This window comes from Neodiprion pinetum, chromosome 5 (assembly GCF_021155775.2).
Source record: "Neodiprion pinetum isolate iyNeoPine1 chromosome 5, iyNeoPine1.2, whole genome shotgun sequence".
Taxonomy (NCBI): Eukaryota; Metazoa; Arthropoda; class Insecta; order Hymenoptera; family Diprionidae; genus Neodiprion; species Neodiprion pinetum.
Window position 1 is genome coordinate 18,871,860 of NC_060236.1, and position 12,381 is coordinate 18,884,240.

Genomic DNA, 12,381 nt, shown 5'->3' on the forward strand with positions numbered 1-12,381 from the left:
CTATTCTCACTATTAGAATTAAATTGTGTATCGCTAGTTTTTTCATCGTCAAAGCTGAAGCCAAATAATTTTTTCGGAAATAAATGAGGGTATGCAATAAAGTTACAGATTTCCGAAAAGCTTCGATAAATCGATAAACGTCACGCTTTAAAAAAAAAATCAGAGAATATATTTTTATAAAACGCGAGCATGTTTGATCCATTTTTCCATGTGTGTTTCCCGTGCACAAAGTACCCGTTTCTACGATGGACGAGTAAGTCTGCAAACACGCACGCGCAGAGTACTGAAAAGACCACTTTTAAGTCCTAGGAGTTAAAACTGGTAATGTCAGTACTCCGCGCATGCGCGTTGGCGAACAAATCTGACGTTACACGACCCTAACCTCAATTTCGTGCTTGGCGAAAAAACGCGTAACATATTCTAGTTACGTAAAGAATCGTGCGCAATATTCGTCTTCGACTACGATTCATATTGCAAACTTACGCTCGGCGCGAAAAGACCGAGTTTAACCTCCTTGTTACGCAATATACTATTTTTCAAACAAAATTCACGTTTAAAAATTACATCTTTGAATTTCGGAATCGAAACGACAGATCGAAACAGATTGAAAAACTGTTTTTTTTTTTTTTTAACACCATAACAATGTGTAACGCGTTGAATGAGAATTCGTCGATAGTTTTGAATAAAAAAAATTGAATTTTCGTGAGGCGGTTTCGGGTTTCGCTCTTTCACCGCCTCGTGAAACGGTTCGCAATGCTCGAGTGCGTTGGGCAGGTGCCCAACAGCCCAACGTCCGGTCCGTGCCACGTGTATGCCGGTACCTGGCGTTTGTTCCTCGTGGTTCTACACGTTTGGTGTTAGTATATAGGGCATTCCCCGCCAATTCCACGTCCCGCCTATCCGCGATCTGACCTTGCATATTATTCACACTCGTCTCGAAACTCGAATAAACGTACTGACAGTTTTTAAGATGATTATTTGAAATCAATTTAACTTGTTTACTTTTTTGTTTCGTTTTTTCTTAGTATCGCTGAAACGCATTCATGTTGAAATAATTTCACTCTTAAGAAAGGCCCAAAAGTTTTTTTTTTTTTCGTCCGGTTTACCTGTATGGTTTCGAAAATTTGCATACCGGATCAAAGAATACGGACGAGTTTTTTTTTTTTTTCTTCTATTTATCCAACCAATTTCGCGTAATTCTTTTTGTCACGGTATTATTAACGTATCGGTTAATTTAAATTAAAATATGCGTATTTATTAAAATTTGTCGGAGGGAAAAAAGGGGTTTGAGGTTTTCGTGAATCAAATTTTTCTTATTTCTCTGTTCACTTTTTTCGGCTATTTCTTTTAAAACGAATTTATCCATTTCCGACGATTTTGAATAACAAAAGTACAGTTGGAAGATTTCTCAGAATTTAAGAAAACGGAAACTGAAAGTTTGTATGTTTTTATTTTTTGGTAATCGTGAATCTTAAAAACAGGGTTGCGCAAAGAAAAGAAAAAAAAAAGAAAAGAAAAAGAAAAACGCTCAATCAAGTTGGTACACGGAATGCTTCGTACGTAATGTCAAAATGCTGTGTAAGTCTAGCCCCTGCAGTATATACATATATATACGTGTGTGTGTGTGTACAAATAGAAGGGAGCCTCGTTGAATATTATTTTATACGTGTGGGCGATATTTCTTCGATGTATAAATTATCACGCATACGTAATTTGTGTGGCAATTCTAGTCACAAGCGGATATAATATCTTCAAAAGAATGCAGCACACACGTAACGATCCACCGTTCTTGTATTGTATCGCGGCCGCGGGTAAAACGAAATGACTAACTCTTTTGGCATCCACGTCGCCGCTCACGTGTATCAGCTAAGCCCGGCCTCTCGGGCCTAAAGAGTAATCTTGTGCATAACAACGAAGAATGAACAGAAAAGTAATGGAAAAACATAAAACCATAACAATAATGACCATAACAATTAACGGGGTGCAGGGATTCTGACGACGAGTCATTCGTATTTATTTATTTACTTTATTTTTTTTTTCAACATTTTGGAACAAACCGAATTCTTTTTCGCGCTTATTCCGGGAATAGTAAAATTCGTGCAACTGTTGTAAATAAATGTGGAATAACAAAAAAGAACGAGATCTAACGATTTTCAAATTTTCAACGCACGTTGAGTAAAATTGAGTCAGGAATATTACCTACAATCAGAATATTTTTATTTGTCACGGTTGCTTGATAATTTTGGTAAAATGGACATGATCGTTGCAATAACAAACTAAATGTTATTATAGTTGCACCGGAATGTGGTTCAGTTGGTAAATAATTATTGTAATCGTAATATTCTACACTGTTTTCATGCAAAAGGTTCGGTTTCGTGCCGAATTCAAGGTTCGGATACGAAGTGAGATGATTTCGTTACGACGATTCTCAACAGCTTTGATTAAAAATGTGACTGTTAACTTCGTCTTAAGGATCGCGAAGACTTGGGAGTAAAAAGATTTCTGAAAATCAGTCAGCATAATTGTACTCTTTCAGATTAACTGAGAAATCCAAAGACCAACGTAACAGTTAACGAATTTCAGTTACGAGAAAAAATGTTCGTTTGAGGTTTCCCATCTTCTTTATATAATAACATCACAGCTCCAAATTCATGTCAGATGAAAGCCTAATAGTTGAAATCGTAATATTGTGACTACTTTAAAAGCATGAACATAAAATCTCGAATACAAATTACAAATTGTAATTTTAACTGCTGCTATATTTATTCCGGTCTTATAGCTACAGCCACGCGATGTTGAGAGTCCTTTACCTAGTTTTCATGTTGTTTTATCAATAATACTGTACAACATGATAGTGTGTTGCACCCTAGGAAATGCACGCCATTAATCATCGCACGATAATTTTACAAGCTACAGCAATGTCGTCGATGTACGAAATTCTGATTACATATTTTTTTCGTGTTTTTTTTTTTATCGATTCATTCACAAAGAAGAGCATCCAAGAATAATAGCGACGTATTGCACCTATTCAAAACGCAAAAAAGGAAACAGTTATAGAAAAACATCGTGAATGAAAAAATTAAACCAATGTTGGAAAAATTACTATGATTGTATTAAGTGAAAGGTCAAAAAATTTTGAATGCATAAATTATTCAACTGTCATCTGGAAAGCAATACTTACACTTGTGAGGGAAATTTTTAGTTCCCGTTACCGTTCAGTCCTTAACTGTTTTCATTTTTTACCACAATCGAAAAATATAGTTCTAGGTAAAAAATGAAAATTAGTTTTCTAGCTGTTACCGCAAAGTCTAGTATCCGTTACTATTCTTTCTCATTACGATGACTGTTGCTATATTTTCTTGTAATTGTTGCGAAAATTTAATGCTTGTGCAAGAATAAATTGACGTTGAAGCCTTGTTTAACTAAAAAAGTATAGTAAACCGAACAAACTGATTTTGCATTGCAATTACCAAAAAAAGATCGACGATAGAGCAAAATGGTTACGCGTACCTCGTTTTTCGTGATTCCAACAATAATCGAGCAGTTTTTTTTAACAATACCTGTTTTCCTGAATTTTGGGAGTTACTATAACAAATGAAATTCTTCTCTGTACAAAAAATCTCCATTTGGATCAACTGAATAACGGAATTTATTCTGACGCAATATGCAATCACATTATCGGTAGGATAATTCTCAACTAATGACAAACCTTCAATTTTTTACAGTTTTCCGGATTTTTACTAAAAGTTTTCAGTTAAAACGTGCGCTTGGTACAGTTTTGATCAAATATTATTGTGAGTCCATAATAATGAGCCGTAATAAGATAATTTTAACTATCAAACAATCGGTAACCGCTTACTCGACAAACTTGACATAACTTAAAACAATTATCAACTTACAGAGTGTTGCGTCGTTTAGCTATAACTCGCACTTTAGTTGCACGAGTAAGTTTCTTAAACGTGAAACCTTACAGTCATTGACAGGTTATATCACCTTTATTGAGTAGTGTTTTTTGTATTTTAACCAAAGCTTTCTGTCAAAATAAAAAGTCTGAGACTGGTAATTATTATCGACCAAACACTTATATTAGGTGCTTAATTAATGTAATTGGGAAATTCATAGTCCGCTAAACAGTCAATATCGATTTACTAATTGAGCGTGCAACTTCAGATTGCAGGTTTTTAAACACCGGTTTGGATCGTCGTCATACATTCCTTATTCCGTACTCATGGCAGAAATCGTAACTGATACTAGTAATAGTGGTCATAAAAAAACAAAAAAAAATAAATAAAACAACGAAACGAAGATGACGAATCGTTAAAGAAAAATTCGCACAACGATCGTTAATTATACGGTGATTAAAAATTCCAAACGCAACATTCACACAGTTAAAATATCATAATATAAATTACCTTGCGTTGCAGCTGCTTTCCATGGATCACCAGTGATCGTTTTATGTAATGAACTCGATTCGAGCGCGTATCATCGTCAATATTTGGATTCGCACTATCGTATCTCTACACCTGACACTTCAAATTTGCACAGTACTAGATTTCTTGACCTGATCCATTCGAGTCGCCGTCGCGTTCGCGTGATCGGTTTACGAGCTTGTGATCGGAGCGAAAAAATGTGAGTTTACTCAAATGTAAAAGCCCCGAAAAAATTCCCCACCATTTTTCATCGATCTTCGCGACGCAGTTGTTCTTCTTTTGGTTTTTTTTCACTATCTTGGACAAGTTACGAGTAAATAAAATAAACGAACAACCGGAGCGTAGGTTTATTGTAAGGGAACCTGGACCTGCTTGCCTCGTGTCACGCGCACTGCACACACCGGGTGGCTTCGGTCTTCACTTCCTTACGAGCCGTATTATACCGGCACCGTTGTCATGTAAACAACCCTTGGCGACCAATCGCGTGCTTTCACAACTAAACCTGATGTTAATACACGCCTACATCAGGCCAATTTATACGGGGCGGGAAAAAGCGTTTAATCCACGCAAGCTTGACTTACTATCTTCTGATAATCGTCATCCAGTGTTTGAACGCGAAGAAGATTAGCAAATCAGTTATTAGTTACTCCAAAATTATCTTTTCCTTCATCAAATTCCGCTTCGTTAACTTCGATCACAGTTTTTGAACCTTCATAAAATAATTCGTCCATTTTTTTTATTCGACAAACATTTTTTTTGAACACTCCTTGGTTTTCGAACACTTTTTGTTAGGGCATGTACGATCAGTTCATACATCAGGAGAAACAAATGATTGTGAATTATAAGTAGCGTATTACCGTAAGCCGGTAAGATACCAACAGTAGGTACGTACCGGCGAACGGTAAGCGAGTCATCGTCAACAGTCGGTAAGTGACGGCTCTTACCTATAAAATGAGCACGAGCGATAAACGTCGAGGTCTTATCCGACTCGCCAACGAGTCATTTGCGTCAAACAAAATTCATTTAAACTTAAAGTCAACTATCTTCACATCCAATCTGACATATAAATACTTTGAATTATATTAATTCGTATCTCCATCTCATTGTAGACAAATTCTCTTTCGCTGAATTCAATTAATACAAACAGCAAAGAGCTAACAATGGAAAATTGTTTTCTTTAACAACAACCAGCTGCATTATCTCGACTCAACTAAACGAGTGTTTCGTTTAAGAAAAAAAGTTTACTTCAATCCGCCCAATTTATTGACATCAATGTATCCATAACTCTATTGGACATATTTTTATTTTCCACGAGCTACAAATGTCTACAAATTATTAAAAAAATTTACGTTCTAGTACTCATTTGGTTACACTTGAATATACACTTGCAAATAAATCGAATAGAAAGCTGATCGTACGTGACACTCGGAAGTCAAATAAAGCTGTGTTAAAATTGTTAAATTATAATTTTATGTAACACTGCGATTCTACTTTAAACAATTATTTCGAAAAATTTTACAACCGTATATTTTAGTAATGAATTATCTACTCATATATTTACAAGTTGAACTGACGTTTTCGAGTACAACACATCGACTCCTCGATTCGCGCTCTTGAAGAATCTTTAAAAGCGATAATATATAAAAAAATTAAAAATGCGCGCTACTCACCAACCGTCCAAGCAATATAATCAAATCAATGAATTGAAAGGAGCCGGAGAAATTGAACCGGGAAGCTCAACGAAGCTCGAGCAGCTCAAGCGCGTGTGGAATGAAAGCTGTACCTTTAAGAATTTATTATAGTCAGTGCGGTCTGAGCCGTCCACGTGGACAGTCGGGTACAAAGAGAACATCGCGACTCGCTCTCTTCTCTAAACGCGCTGCAGCTTATCGCGCCAGAAAAAAGCTCGCGATAGGATTTAGCAAACAAAAAGTTCTTTGTCATAATTATTCTGCGAATTAATTTTTTTTTTTCTACACATACTTGCGGTTAATTATTCTCCTCGTGATTAAAAAAATAATTAAATTCTACGACTAACGATTTTTAAGAAGTTTTACAATTTTTAATAATCACATTATTCCAACGCAATCTTTCAGTAACGAATCTCAATCGGTTGATGCATAATAGTTTAATAGAATAACAAATTCAAACAAGTAATTCGATTGTTTTTTCGTTTCTTCCGTGCGCATTTTTTACTGTGATCTACATTTTGAAATTGTCAGCACCTGCGGTTGTTGAAGTGAAAATCAAATATAAAAATTGACGTGTAATAAATTGGAGATTATAAAAAAAAAAAATTCAACACGATTGAATAAAAAAATTTATAAAAAAAGAAACAGTGCTCGTGAAGTTTATTTTTAATCAAAGTTTCTGATCTACAAAAATATACACATGCAACACACATTTTACGTGACATAATATAAGTGAAAAAACAGTTTGGGCCAAGATTCTGTTCGTTATACACAGAATCGTTTTATAATTAGTGAGTATATATTATATACCATAATTTATACAGATAGTAATTTTATAACACATGGATGTGAAATACCAGAAAGAAAGAGCAAAACAAAATTTTTAAGTTATTATCGCTGCGAAAGTTATCTCGCGTTGTATAATACGAGCTGTTTCAGAATGTGTTGAAGTTAGTAATGAATTAGGGAGCCTGTCAACGTTCGAGACACGTTATATTAAATACGTTGATATTACTCGTTTTTTTTTGATGAGCCGCGGTCACGCGCTTATCATTAGCGGTTAAAGCTAGCGCGTAAAAAAAATTATTTTCAGCGGTAAATCCTAAAATGTACGCTGCGTAATTACGAAATTTTTGCAATAAAAATCAAAAACTTATCGTTCAACTGCAAAACACAAAAATGACATAATTTAATGGCATCGTTAAAACGATCAATTATACAATCTACCAATTGTTGATTCTGTAGCAATTGTCTAACGAGTAATAATGTCTCTGTCTAAGAAAATCTCTCGCTGTTGGTGATCTACACTACAAGCATGCGATCCTGGTGAATTTTCACGTAATTGCCATTGGAGTGCACCACGTGTTGCTAATTAAAATGTTATGCTATAATTGTTTCAATCGCCAATATTGCGAGGAGGAAAAAAAGTCGAGAATCGGAAAGAAACATAAATAATGACATACACATTGGCATAAGGAGGGTGAAGTTGGTAATGTTACTGGAAATCGATACTTTGCACGTTTAGGAATTTATGAAATTTAGTAAACCATGATAAATAAAACATACTCTCATTTTGAAAAGCTAACTCTTTCAAAGTCATTCTAAAATTGGGAAATAATGATTTTTTCCTTGATGTTTCGTTACGTTGACGTTACTAACCTCAGCCTCATTTGACACAATCGTTGACAATCCATATTACAATTCATAACCTGTCGTTGCATATCAATGGCTAACTATCATATTGACGGATCAATAATAAACTACCAAGTTTTTTTCTTTTTATTCAAATTTGAGCTTGAGTTTTAAGGTAAACGGTAACGAATTTCGTAGATATATTTGTAAAACATTGCGTAGTTTTTTTCAACTAAACTTTTTCCTGACCTACTTGGATTTTTACCGTATCCGCATTTTGAGGCTAGTAGTTTGATCCATTTTTCGTATGACGATACCTGAAGAACTAATGAAAGGTGAGGATTTTGGTCGCAGTCGATGCGATTATTTTCTCAGAGTAAAACTGATTTTCGTTACGGTAGACCGAAAACGGGATTTTACGCCTACGCAGGGCAAAAGATATTGTTCACATCACGAGCGTAACACTTTACACCCTTGGTATGAAAATAACGATTATAGATTTTGAGTAAAATCAAATAAACGATCTCTGAATTATTTTTCAAAATAAATGACTCTTTCTGTGCTTTCAAGCCTCTTGATAAACTAAAGTTACATATTTTTAACCTACGTTTTATTCATTTATTTTTTTTTTTTTTTTTATTATTGTTACGAATCTCATTTTTATGTTCCACATGTACCAAAATCCTGTTAAATGTACGGAATTTATCACCTTAATTACCTTCAGTTGTAAATAGTTACTTGTACGAAATTTTCTTATAATTCAAATAATATTTAAATCACTATAATTGCAAGGATGCCAATTTCACTAGAATTTCCTTGTAATTGCAGTGAGCGAAATTCTTTTTAGTCAAGATTTATAATTTGTTCACGACTCTGCGACTAATCGTAAAACGTCCAACCGCACGACCTGCAACCTGCATTCATCTTTTTGTGCCATCGTCCCAACTGTAAAACGTAGTGATATTTTTTACCCAGAATCCCAGTGTATTTATCCTCAATCCGTTATATCTACTTATGAGTCTCTTAATGAATTTTTATTAGCTGAAGAATCCACACCTCTTTGAAATTTTTCGCGGAATTCAAATCTCTGAAACTTCCGACACTCATCGGTGACCACAACTTCTGAAGGCGTTTCTAAAAGTAGAATAAAATTTTTATTTTTTGCGAATAAAAAGCGAATTATTCAACTGGTTTAGTGACAGGCGTTTTTTTTTTTTTGTGTAGTGTACAGACAAGTCCGAGTAATAAATGAAATTCGTAAAAATGTCGGCTTCTGTGGTTGGCAAAAAAAAAAAAGCATAGATACAATTTTCTGCGCGAAATGAGAACAAACATTTTTCGACGGCTTCGAAGTTCGTTGGAATATATTGTTTACCGACGATTCGTGTGAATTGAGAAAAATTTAAACAACACTACCCAAAATCGTTGAAACGATTTTAGTAAAGAAGATAGAAATATTTGTTCTAGTTTTGAAAATGGTAAAAATTATCGTCCAGCAATGAAGAATGGTCCGGACCTTGTACTGTAATAAGAAAAAATCATGACAAAGCAGAGATGATATTGTTAAAGGTGAGTTGAGAGAAATGTTTCACAGAATTTGATAGCGATTTTGACTTTGAATTAAAAAAACAGACAAAACGAAAAAATATATCTATTCTCCATGAACGCACCTCGTGTATGAAGTGTCAGTCATTGTTACGAAAATTTCACAAAACAACATATAGGAAGACTGGATATTACGTGACTTCCGGTAGAGCGCAGGCTAGTTAAACTAATTATCGAAATGGTGGGATCGAATGAAACCGAATCAAAACAGGCTACACTTGCATTAGACACAATGTAAACAGTATGAAATGAAACATAATGATAAGAATAAGGAAACTTGAATTTGTTATAATTTGGATTTAATTAGCGTCAAGTTATTCATTTATTTTTCTTAAAGTGAATTTCTTTTTATTACGGTAATGACCATTTTTTGGGAGGTCATTTTTCAGAATTGCTTTTGGTTCTATGCCAGCGAATATTATCACACGATTCAAGATTAAATGCGCGTTTTTCGATCACTCTAATCGTTTCTTTATGTAAATTTAACTGAACTTCATACCATTACAGTTGAAGCTGTGCTTGAATTAGTGAATATTAAACTGTCTAACGTGCTTAATTTACATGTACAATGTCTTGTTCACTTTTTATGCTAGTATTATCACGTTGACCGATAAAATCTGCGCGTTTTATTGCGTCTGATGTGCAGGAGAAAATTTTGATTCACATCCAAAACTGGTGCGATTCGGGTCACGCCGTTATTCAACCTAGCCCCTTGGTTATTGATGGAATCAGGAGATCAGCTTTTTGTTCCAGGTGAGACGTTTAAAGTGCAAGTTATAGCACAAAAATAAAAAGTGTACAATATTTTTATTCAAGTCCTCTGAAGGAAGAAGCAAAAAACAAAATTATTGTCACAGCAATATCGTTTTGATAACATTAAGAAAAAACAAATGAAATCTCGAGCGTAAAATATAATATTGTTTGTAATAATCAATAATCTTGAAACCACGTTTATTGTTTTTTTTTTTGTTTTTTTTTAGTGAAGTAAAGAGAATATATTTTTAATAAATTACACATTATTGAGAGGAAGTCATGGGATGTTAATTTTTTGGCATTCAAATGATTTTTGAATGTGACATTCACATGACTTGTACGAAGTACTGATTCAGAAAGAAAAGAAAATTCTTATAGAAAATCGTGGATTTTGAAAAATCTTAAAAAAATGATAACGAAATATTTTTTCAACTGGGAAAAAACGATTATGAAGAAAACAAAAAAAGATTAGGAGAAATTGCATTCCAATGATCGGAGCGAAATAAATGGCAAATTTGAAAAAAAAAACTCCCAAAAATACAACGTGCAGATTGTTTACATGGCGGGTAATCGAATGAATCACAACTTTTATTTTATCTACTGCTGGACCCGGACGATGAGTCAGCCACGTGCATCGCTCTTCAAATCTCACTTCCGTTCACATTGTGTGGAATATCCTGTACATGTGGTATTGCTAGCCGGTTTGAATTGACACGGAACTAGAATACGAGGTGGGTTTATTCGGAAAGTAGTAACGAAGGAAAATACATACCAGACGGGATTTTTCAGCCGACGCGTTTCGGGTAAAAAAATTTGCGAACTCAAAATTGTCGAATTTTACAAACGAATTCTTAATTTGCCAAAGTTTTGTACAATGGACTAATCTTGACGACTTATTACATCCAGTTTTGATGAGTTGAACGGGTAGTTTTGTCGTGATTTTTCCTGTCGGTTAGAAAATGGCGATTTTCACTTATCCCCGAAAAAGAAATGTCTTTGTCAGTTGTAAAATATTGCAAATAAATTTCTTCTGGCGTGATATCTCAATATTGTACCCTTCGTACTCTTCTTACGAAATAAAACATGTTTCTCCGAGTTGCAACATGTTGTTAAATTATTTTCTCATAACCAAAGTTCTTCTAAACTTCAACGTGTCGATAGAATAGTTTTCATAAAAATACATGTTCACCTTTTTTTTTTCATCCAACATGTTTGTTTCAAAGTGAAATATGATTCTCTCAAACGTAGCATGTCCGGAAAAAATGTCCGATAAGAATTCAGAGTTTTCCCTGTTTCATTTGAACACCATTTTCAAAGTTGATATTTTTTTTGTTTCGAATGCAGCACATGGCAACAAGATTTCTCTCAAAGCGAAAAATGTTCTACTGAATTGCGACATGCTGCAACTGTATGTCCAATTTCCTTTCATGTTACACATTTCTTTCATATTGTAACAAAAAATCTCATCGACTAAAACATGTTTCAACTATATTCCTTGTGAATTAATTCTCAACATCCTGTACTTGACTGTAAAAATAACCGATAAAAATAATTTTCGCGCTAGAACTTATTGCGTAAAAGAAAGTGGTAAAATTCTGCAAATAGATGGATCGACCTTCACGATCCGAGCACATCGTCGGGAATTATCGCAAGGTGTAAACTCGGCTCAGTAACCGTGAGCACAAGTTCACCTCGGCGTAACTCGCGGTGGTTAATTGAGTAACGAAATTGCGATAACAGCGAACCTTGGGAAGGATAATTTAATCCATGTCCGGCACGACATGGCATTGGGTATGAAATAGCGTCGCTGATGCCTCCACAGGTTCTGTTCCTGGTCAAGTCAATGCCTGGCTACCGTAGTAGAGTTAGAATGATGACGTCAAGGAGAGAGCCACCTTGGCGGTGTAAGTAGGTTGAGAATTATTCGTTACATATAAATCGACAGAATACACGTAGATCCTTAGTAAGTTGTACTCGAAGATGTCATACCGTGAGTAATCTTCGACTGAGCAGGCCGAGAATATAACCGAAGAGAGAAAAGATTCTCGTTGAGAAAGGGAAAAAAAACTTTGGTTATAAGGTAAGTGTACCAGTTATTGACACGCTTAGACCCAATTATTGTGCCTTATATTTTTCAAAATTATAAATTCACGGCAAATATTATGAATTTCTTGATGACCAGAACCAACTGCTAGATGATTAGACACTGTGAATTTATTTTTCGGTAATTTTAGAACTAAATATCGAATAGATACGAACGAAAGAGATCA

General features: G+C 34.7%; 2 protein-coding genes across 3 annotated transcripts in view; one reads left to right on the forward strand and one right to left on the reverse strand.

Moving 5' to 3' along the window:
* Positions 1 to 4,817, reverse strand: part of LOC124218626 (uncharacterized) — a 54,760-nt gene extending 49,943 nt beyond the window's left edge. The window contains exon 1 of the mRNA XM_046625255.2: positions 4,413 to 4,817. The gene's annotated coding sequence lies outside the window, so the exon portion shown is untranslated. The remainder of the gene's footprint in view (positions 1 to 4,412) is intronic.
* A 1,433-nt stretch (positions 4,818 to 6,250) lies between these two features.
* Positions 6,251 to 12,381, forward strand: part of LOC124220258 (sphingomyelin phosphodiesterase) — a 48,925-nt gene continuing 42,794 nt past the window's right edge. For both annotated transcript variants that reach the window (XR_006883547.2, XM_046628878.2), the window contains exon 1: positions 6,251 to 6,912. The gene's annotated coding sequence lies outside the window, so the exon portion shown is untranslated. The remainder of the gene's footprint in view (positions 6,913 to 12,381) is intronic.